We start from the raw sequence: 9,265 nt of genomic DNA, 5'->3' as shown, positions 1-9,265 counted from the left end.
ATCATTCTCTATTAACTTCATGCCCAACCTCCCCAAGTCCATCTGGATCAACCACTGAATTTCTACTGCTGACAATGCTAGTATCATAGACTTTCGGTTTAGTGCATCAACTACAACATTTGCTTTACCTGGATAATAACTTATGGTGCAGTCATAAACCTTGATGAGCTCTAACAGTCTTCTCTGCCGCATGTTCAACTCCTTCTGCATGAAGAACTACTTTAAACTTTTATAATCTGAAAATATTTCACATCTTTCTCCATACAGATAATGCTTCCAAATCTTAAATGCATGAACCACTGCAGCCAATTCTAGATCATGAGTGGGATAATTCCTTTCATATTCTTTTAATTGTCTAGAGGTATATGCTACTACTCTGCTCTGCTGCATTAATACACATCCGAGCCCCCTTAAAGGTGTGTCACAATAGATCATATAACCATCACCTCCTGATGGAATAGTCAATATTGGTGCTGTGACAAGCTTTTGTTTCAATTCCTAGATGCTCTACTCACAACTGTCGTCTTATTCAAACCTGACATTCTTTTTGGTTAGTCGCGTCAAAGGCCTTGTCAATGCTGAGAATCCTTCTACAAATCGATGATAATATCCTACCAAACCCAAGAAACTCTTGACTTCCTATACGTTCCTCGGTCTGGCCCAATTCACTACTGCCTCTATCTTGCTAGGATCTACTGAAATTCCATCCCTTGATATAACATGTCCCAAAAATGCAACTTTCCCTAACCAAAATTCACATTTGCTAAACTTGGTATACAATTTCTTTTACCTAAGCATCTTAAGTACTAGCCTTAGATGCGTCTTATGCTCCTCAAAGCTCCTCGAGTAGACCAGTATATTATTAATGAAAATCACAACGAACTGGTCTAAATATTGGTAAAAGATTCTATTCATCAAATCCATGAATACAATAGGAGCATTCGTCCGACCAAATGGCATAACTAGAAATTCATAATGCTCGTACCTGGTCCTGAAAGCTGTCTTTGAGATGTCCTCAGTTTTAACTTTCACCTAGTGATAACCTGACTTGAGGTTGATCTTGGCATAGACCTGTGCACCCTAAAGCTGATCAAATAAGTATTCTATACGGGGTAGAGGATACTTGTTCTTAATTGTTACTTTGTTTATTTTCCTATAATCTATGCACATCCTCATAGACTCGTCCTTCTTTTTCATAAATAACACTGAAGCTCCCAATGCGATACACTAGGTCTGACAACTCTTTATTCAATAAGTCCTGCAACTGATCATTGAATTCTCTCAATTCTACTAGAATCATTCGGTAAAGAGCTTTATAGATCAGCGCCGTCCCTGGAAGTAAGACAATAGTGAAATTTATCTCACGACCGAAAGGCAATCCAGGTAGTTCTTCTAGAAAAACGTCTGGAAACTCCTTCACTATTGGTGTATTGACTAGCTTCAATTCATTTCCTGTCACCTCCTTTACATAAGCCATAACCCCCTAACATCTGTTCAAAAGTAGTCTTCTTGCCCGTATGGCTAACACTAACTGAGGTGGGGATTGCATCCGTGATCCCACAAATCTGAATTCTCGCTTTCCTGGTGGTCTGAAAATCACCTCTTTCATATGACAATCGATACTAGCATGGTTAGTTGTAATAACCCGAAAAAAAAAATAATTAAAATTATTAATCAATTTATTAGTTAAACATTATTAAATTAATGTATTAAAATAAACAAAGAAAAAGAAATAGGATGAAAACGAAAAAGTTAAGACTAAATATTAATTAATTAATTAATTAATTAAAAATTGTTAAAATAAATAAATAAATAAATAAATAAAAATAAATAGTAAAAAAATTTGGAATAAAGATATATATATATAAGTTTATTATAATATATTTATATAAGTTAAAGTGTATATATATATATATATATATGTGTGTGTGTGTGTGTGTGTGTAAGATTTAATAATATAATAATATATATTATTTAGGAAGTAAAAAGATTAAACATTCCGCCTCTCACTCTCTCCTTCCTCCATCCACTCCTCCGTCTCCATCTTTCTCTTCTCAATTTTTTAGCGGATATTCGACCAATCGGGAAATGGAAGGTACTGTTGGGTTCGTAGCTCCGCCACCGACATTTTTATTAGAGCACATTTATTGTAGGAGCAGCATAGGCACCACTCTTGGGGAAAGGTATATTTCCTCTAAATCCTTAATTTTTTCTTAAATATGTCGTTAAATTGACGATCAGACACTACCACGGGGTCCTAGTCATGATCTTTGTCATTTTGGTATGAGTAAATTTTCAATTGTGGTTTTCTAGACCCTACGCTAAAGCAAGAGTGGGATTTAGAAAATTAGGTGAATTGGTTATATTTGAGGGTATAACCATTTATTTGGAATTTAAGGGCCTAGGAAATATTAAAATAATATTTTATTTATGGTTTATTTAATGGAATTAGGATTTTTACTTCAGGGTCCGGTGAGCGCCGTAGACATTTTTCAGGGTTCCTGTTAGCATAGTTCAAAAAACTAGGTAAGAGGGAAAATATATATTAAATTAGAATTTTTATGAATTTAATGGAAAATAAATTGTATTACATATATGTGTATATGTCTCGATATGAGTTTAACATGCTAACCATTTAAATTATGTTTTTTCGAGTTTAGGATTGTTTATTAGATGCGTATATGCGAAAATGAACTGATGAAAGTGGAAAAATATTTTTAGGATATTTATGTAAGAAATGAAAGGTATTTTTAGTATATAAATATTAAATGTTGGTTGACTTATTTTACAGGCAATGTATGACTTTTATTGCTAAATTTTGTGGTATAAGTAAACGTAAGTTCTATGCGAATATATGTTAAATGTATGAGATGCATGCTAAGTAAGTAAAGCATTAAGAATTAAATATGATATGAAATATGTTGCATTTGAGTGTTAATGCGACCATATAAAACAGCTGAAAAATGTTGGGTAAAACAGCTGAAAGATGTTGGGTAAAATAGTTGAAAGATGCTGAGTATGAAATGAAATGAAATGAAAATATAAATGAATGAAACGGAAATGAAACATGAAATGTGAACAATGTAAAATGGGAAAGAGCCATGTGAAGTGAAATGAAATGAAAATTAAAAGATGGAAACATGAACATGTGAGAAATGCAAAATAATGACAAATAAAATAATGTATAATGGTATTATCAGTATTTATGCTAGTAGAACATGTTACGTTTGAGCAAGACAAACTCTTCGCCCGAGGGCTTGTCGAGAAAGGTCTTGACCTTATAGGTCACGCCCGGTTTTGATTATGACAAATAGTCGTTGTATCTAATGGGTGTTTGAGACTTTGTACAAGAACCTAAAATTGTCAAGATCAAGATGCACATAAAGCAAGTGAAGATTGAAGACCAAATTTCATTGTATTGTAATTTATATATATTTCATTTGCGCAATTGGTCTGTAATAGTAAATTAGGATGTTTACTTGTAATAATCACACACTCCAGTGCATGGCCTAATAGGTAAGTTCAAAACTAACACGTAACTAAAATTGGACCTAAAGAGACCCTAGGTCACACACCCTTTCACTTATTTGTGATAGACACTTGAATAGGGTGAATGTGTATTGAAATAGGACCGAAATACACAAGTTATACATTTTCCGTTGACCGACCTATATATGTCATTTTGCCCCCGGTTGACCGAATTCGGTCTGGGTTAACCGGTTGACTATAGTCTAGTTGACCGAGCCATGACAGTTCATTTGACCCTAGTCAACCGAAACCCCTTGAAGTCAAAAGTTTGATTTCCTGGTCGACCGAGACCCTTTTGAACTACACCAACCTGGTCGACCGAGTTCCCACATGTGGGAACCCAACAGTCTAGTCGACCGACCATATAGTTCATTTTCACCCTGGTCGACCGAACCTCGCCATTTTGGAAAAATCGCCCCTCCTTGTCGACCAACTTTGTAGTTCAAAATTGGCTCAGTCGACCGAACCATATGAACTTCAGTCAACCAAAAGTCTTCTAGTCGACCGGTGCTCTCGGGTTGCCTTAATAATTAAAACGTCATTAATCTTTTCTAATAATACCAGGCTTTTCCCCAATAGTCATAATTAATGGGGTGTCTATAAATACCCCTTCATTTGGGAAAATTAGAAAAAGATTAGCAAAAACAAAACAAAATTTTCTCTCAAGCCAAAAACTCTCTACTGCTTAAACTCTTACACAAATCACTTAAACTTACTCTCTCGAGTTCCTAAATCCTCTGTAAGTGTCTTGAGTGCTTGTGCAAATAGTTTTACTCTCTCATTGTTGTGTAATTAATCGATTTTCAACAAGAGCTAAACCTAAGTGTTCTTAGGGGGCTTTGCTCATAAGTCTATCCTAAGAAGACTTGCCTAAGCTTCTGAGTATTGCATTTGTATTGCAATATCTTAGGAAGCTTTTATTTATTTTTGGGTTGCAAAACATTTTCAAAACTTACTCAAATATCTTGTGGGATTTACATTGACTTATTTGTGAAAAGATATTTGTGTTTGTAATGCTAATCTTTGTTGCAATATTTATTCGAATACATATCATTTGCTGAAATACAAAGATTACATATCCTTTACAAACCAAGCATATACACTATTTACGTGATTGATAAATTCTGCTCTTTGGAATATTTGAAACTTGAGTGATATCTTTGTTTGAGCACCTTGATTGAGAATATCTTGAAATACAAATATTGATTGCTGACACTCTCGCGCACTCATTACACAGATAGAAAATGCATTTGAGAGTTGAAATATTAGACCACATTAAGCTTACATATTAAATCATTTGTGGTATATGTGATTGTGCGTATTTGGGTACAAATGTATTTTACGTGAAAGCACTATTTCTGTACCATTTGATTGTAAAATTTGAGTGTTTCCAGGCGTGGCCTGAGGGGGCGGTAATCCAGCCTGGTAAGGATTGTATGTAACGGTTGAGGTTAGCCCCTTGAATTGACCTGATTTGTATAGGTGCCACTCCACCCGTTTAAGTGAGCAAGTTATAGTGGTAATCCTTATGCTTTTTAGCCAAGACAGGGACGTAAGCAATTGGCCAAACCTCGATAACATTTCTGCGTGTCACTATTACCTTACTGCTTTTTGGTGCATGTGTGGTTGATTAAATTGATTTATTTACTTTCTGATATACATTTACATTATCTGCACTAGATTGACCATAGGGTTGTGAATATACTGGTGTTAGGAGATTGACCTAGGGCTTAAATTTTAAAAATACCAATTCACCCCCCTCTTGGGATCACGGTAAAGCTAACAAAAGGTGAGTGCCCTAGTTGTATTAGGTGTAGCAGTAGGCTGCATAACGTGCTAGGGCAGAGGGAAAGTACTTGTATGGGCGGGTAGATTTCCCTATTTTTGGGAGCCTTCACCGATAAACTTTTGTATGAACTGTGTGAGTACGAGATCAATCTAAAACTTGAGAGCTTACTGAGTAAGGTGAGTGCTCTCGTATGCTTTAGTAGTGATCTTCAGGTTGCCAAATGTATCAGAGCAGAGGGGTGCTACTTGTATAGGCGGGTAATCACTCCTATCCTTGGGTAATCTCATGGGTTAAATCTTTTGCATGTGATTTATTAGGTTTAGAGAATGATTTCAGAAATTATGTTAATGATTTTCAAATGTTAAATATCATGTTGTTATATAAACTCATGTTAGTCACACGCTGTTTTAATATATTATTTCTTCCCTTACTGAGATGTGTCTCACGCAAATATGAATTTATCTTTTTTAGGATTTCCTCGAGATTGAGCATAGAGAGCTTGTGGTTTTATAACATTTTTGGAAAATAAAAAGAGAAAAATGTATATTTTTATGTTGATTTTGAGATGTATAAATTTATGTTTTATCTTTTATGAGTTAAATCTTCTGAGAAATGGATGGTTGTGAATACTAGAAGTGTAGGTTATGTTTTAGAGACATGTATATATGTGATTACAGATGGTGAATAGTTAATTTGGATTATAGATAGGAATAGTAAACTCTGGTATTACATTTATGGAGATTATATTTATGTTTTTCGCTGAATACATGATATTTGTATGTGAATTATTAGGTAAATGAATGGATTAGTAGCACTCTGGGCCACCTAGAGGGTCGGGGCGTTACATTAGTAGTCAGTCAATCTATACCCAGTATTATATCGAATCCATGCAAATCTAGCACAATTAGGTCAACTGGTAATACTCTCTCCTGAATTTTTACTGGATAACCTCTGAGCACCCTACGACACCTCACCACTGACCCTGTCGATGTTGCTACTGATAATTCAACATCTAATAACTGTGTCTCAACACTAGACAAATTAACATATCCCGAACACAAAAGAGTGGGTGGTATATGTATCAAATAAAACAATAGCTTGATATGGTAAAGTAGTAAAGGTACTTGTCACGACGTTGTCTGCGGCCTCCATGTCTCCCGGCATTAAAGCATAAACTCTTGTCAGGGCTGCATTCCTTTGCTAGCCTCCACGAGGCACCTGATAACCTCCTTGGCGCAATCTAGGAGCAGGTGCGATACCAGGTGGTATAGGGCAATCTTGTACTAAATGTCCCAGTCTATTGCAACGATAACAGACGTCTCTCATGCTCGACACTTTCCAAAGTGTCTCTTTCCACATGTCTGACATACAAGGTAGGTCTGCACTCCCTGAACCTCACGGCCCCCAATATCCTACCTCTGTCCTCTGTCATAATTACCTCTCCTCCACTAACCTCGACTAGATCCCTGCTGAAAGCCTGATGACGTGGACCTCTTCTTCTGTCCCTGCTCCTCTATACCCATCTGCTCACCAGCCTCAGCCACAACTACTCTGTCTACCAAGTTAACAAAGTCTTGCACTTTCAACACTACTACCTGCTTATAACTTTCTCACCTTAGACCCCTTTCAATCTATCTTGCTTTCTTTGCCTCATCGGGTATGATGTACAGGGCGAAGTTGGACAACTCTATAAACCTTGCCGCCTACTGCTAGACTGTTTGCTATCCTTGCTTCAAGCTTAGAAACTCCTCCACTTTAGCCTCCCTGGTAGTGGCCGAAAAGTATCTATCGAATAACAAATCTTTAAAATGGCACCAAGTCATAGCTATAGGCATTGCCCTAAGTGCACTGCTGTACTGCCAATACTTTCTCTATTTCCTACATTCAGTTTTCAGTGATTGCAAGATTAGCTCATTTTGAAAATGTCGAAGTGTTCATCTTGGTGAATTTCTCCATCGTACACCTAGGGCCTGTAGATGGGCCTCCCTGCTCTCTGGAGCTCTGTGCAATCTCAACTATTGCGTAGTGCCGCATCTGAATCAACCTTACCTACACCCGAAGGCCCTGCACCTTTGCTACCGCTCGTATGAGTAGTGCCACCACTAGGGTCCATCCTGAAAAGATAATAAACATGACTTAAGGACCCTATCCCTATAATTTGCGTATCTAACCAAAACTCTTAATATCCCTCATCCCTAACATCCCTCTTTTAGTTTAAGATTCAGTCCTACACTTCAGAAACACAACCCGACAATAGTTTACTATGACTTAAAGACTTTATTCTTATAATTTACATATCTATCCAAAACTCATGATATCCCTTCTATCTTGACATCCTTATCTTAATTCAAGATTTAATCCTACACTTTAGAAACACAACCTGACAATAGTTATCTATGGCTTTCCTGAAATCGTCACTGCAGGAAAGACAAAGAAACCATTACGGGAGTCCTACCTCCAACTGCAAAACAAAACCCCAAATCCTTTTCCTATACCATGGTATTGTTTGCACTGCACTATAGAGTCTACGGAACTTAGCAACCTAAACTCTAATACCAAACTGTAATGACCTACCTATTTTCCCATATTTATTTTTTTATTATTTATATATATAATAACATACATAATAACCCTGAAAACCTGCTTATAAACTAGACTAATCATGGTCAATCCGGACCCATGGGTACCAAGGAAATACTTGTCATACGTCTTTGATACCTAAGCAGCGAAAAACATAAAATCACATACATGCCATAAAACACCATAAACCATACCAGAATTCTATGAAATTTGTCATATACATATACATATATCCCAAAAAAACCAAAAAGTATCCTAAGGTCATATCCCAAAAATCCATCTGACCCTAGCTCACCTACTCACCCTACAGATAGGTTAGCTCGATCCACTTCTATTGTTGCGGGGCTCTATCCGCCCTCCTACCTGGATTTCCTGAAATGTTTGTAATGCTGGGGTGAGACATCTCTCAGTAAGGGAGATAAACTAATATTAGTGTGTGGCAACATGAGTATTTTTCATGATATACATGTAAATAGTACATAATTCATAACTGGTATAAACAATTGTATCATATTTGTATAAAATATGATTTATCAGAACAAAGTTTAATATATTAAATTTCCATACTGAAAAATCATCTTGTATAACCATATAATACTTGAATTATTATCCAAAATAGATAGATAGTTAGCTATCATCATGTCTTACCCCCCACATGACAACGCTGTGTGGCCCGAAGGCAGAACCTAACAATGGCTGGCTGACCATGCTAAGTCAAACATAGGTGTGTAAGTACGATGAGTCTGTTCCACCTGTGCCGGACAACTAGGGGAACTATGACACTCCCATAGAGCCACATTGTAAAAACCCCAAAAAAGAGATATAAAAGATTAATAGAATGATTCAAAAAAACAAATATATAAATAAATAATAAAATTAAAAATTAAAAAATTAAAATAAAAAAAATTAATTAAAAAAAATATTAATTAATTAATTAAATAAATGAATTTAAAAAGAAAAAGAAAAAAATTAATTAATTAAAATTTTTTTATTTTATTTATAAAATATAATATTATTAATATTAATTAAATTTATTATTATTATTAATATTATTATATATATATATATATATATATATATGTTAACCACCTGAAGCTTCTTTGAAGCTTCAGGTGGATTGTTAAATTCAATTCACGCCCCCCCCCCCCATATTCTTCTTCTTCTTTTCTTTTCTTTTCTTTTCTTTTATCTTCTCTGCAACTCTCTGTAATTTCTCTCTCTCCTCACGTTCTCTCTTCCTCTCTCCTTGATTTCGTGACAGATTTTCGCCCGATCGAAAATCCAAAGATACCACTGGACTCCATTCGCTGCTGCCGTCATTTCTACCGAAGCGGATCGGTGATAGGAGCGGCGTAAGCGTATTCCCCA

This window comes from Malania oleifera, chromosome 1, assembly GCF_029873635.1.
Source record: "Malania oleifera isolate guangnan ecotype guangnan chromosome 1, ASM2987363v1, whole genome shotgun sequence".
Taxonomy (NCBI): Eukaryota; Viridiplantae; Streptophyta; class Magnoliopsida; order Santalales; family Ximeniaceae; genus Malania; species Malania oleifera.
This window is presented reverse-complemented; position numbering follows the sequence as displayed.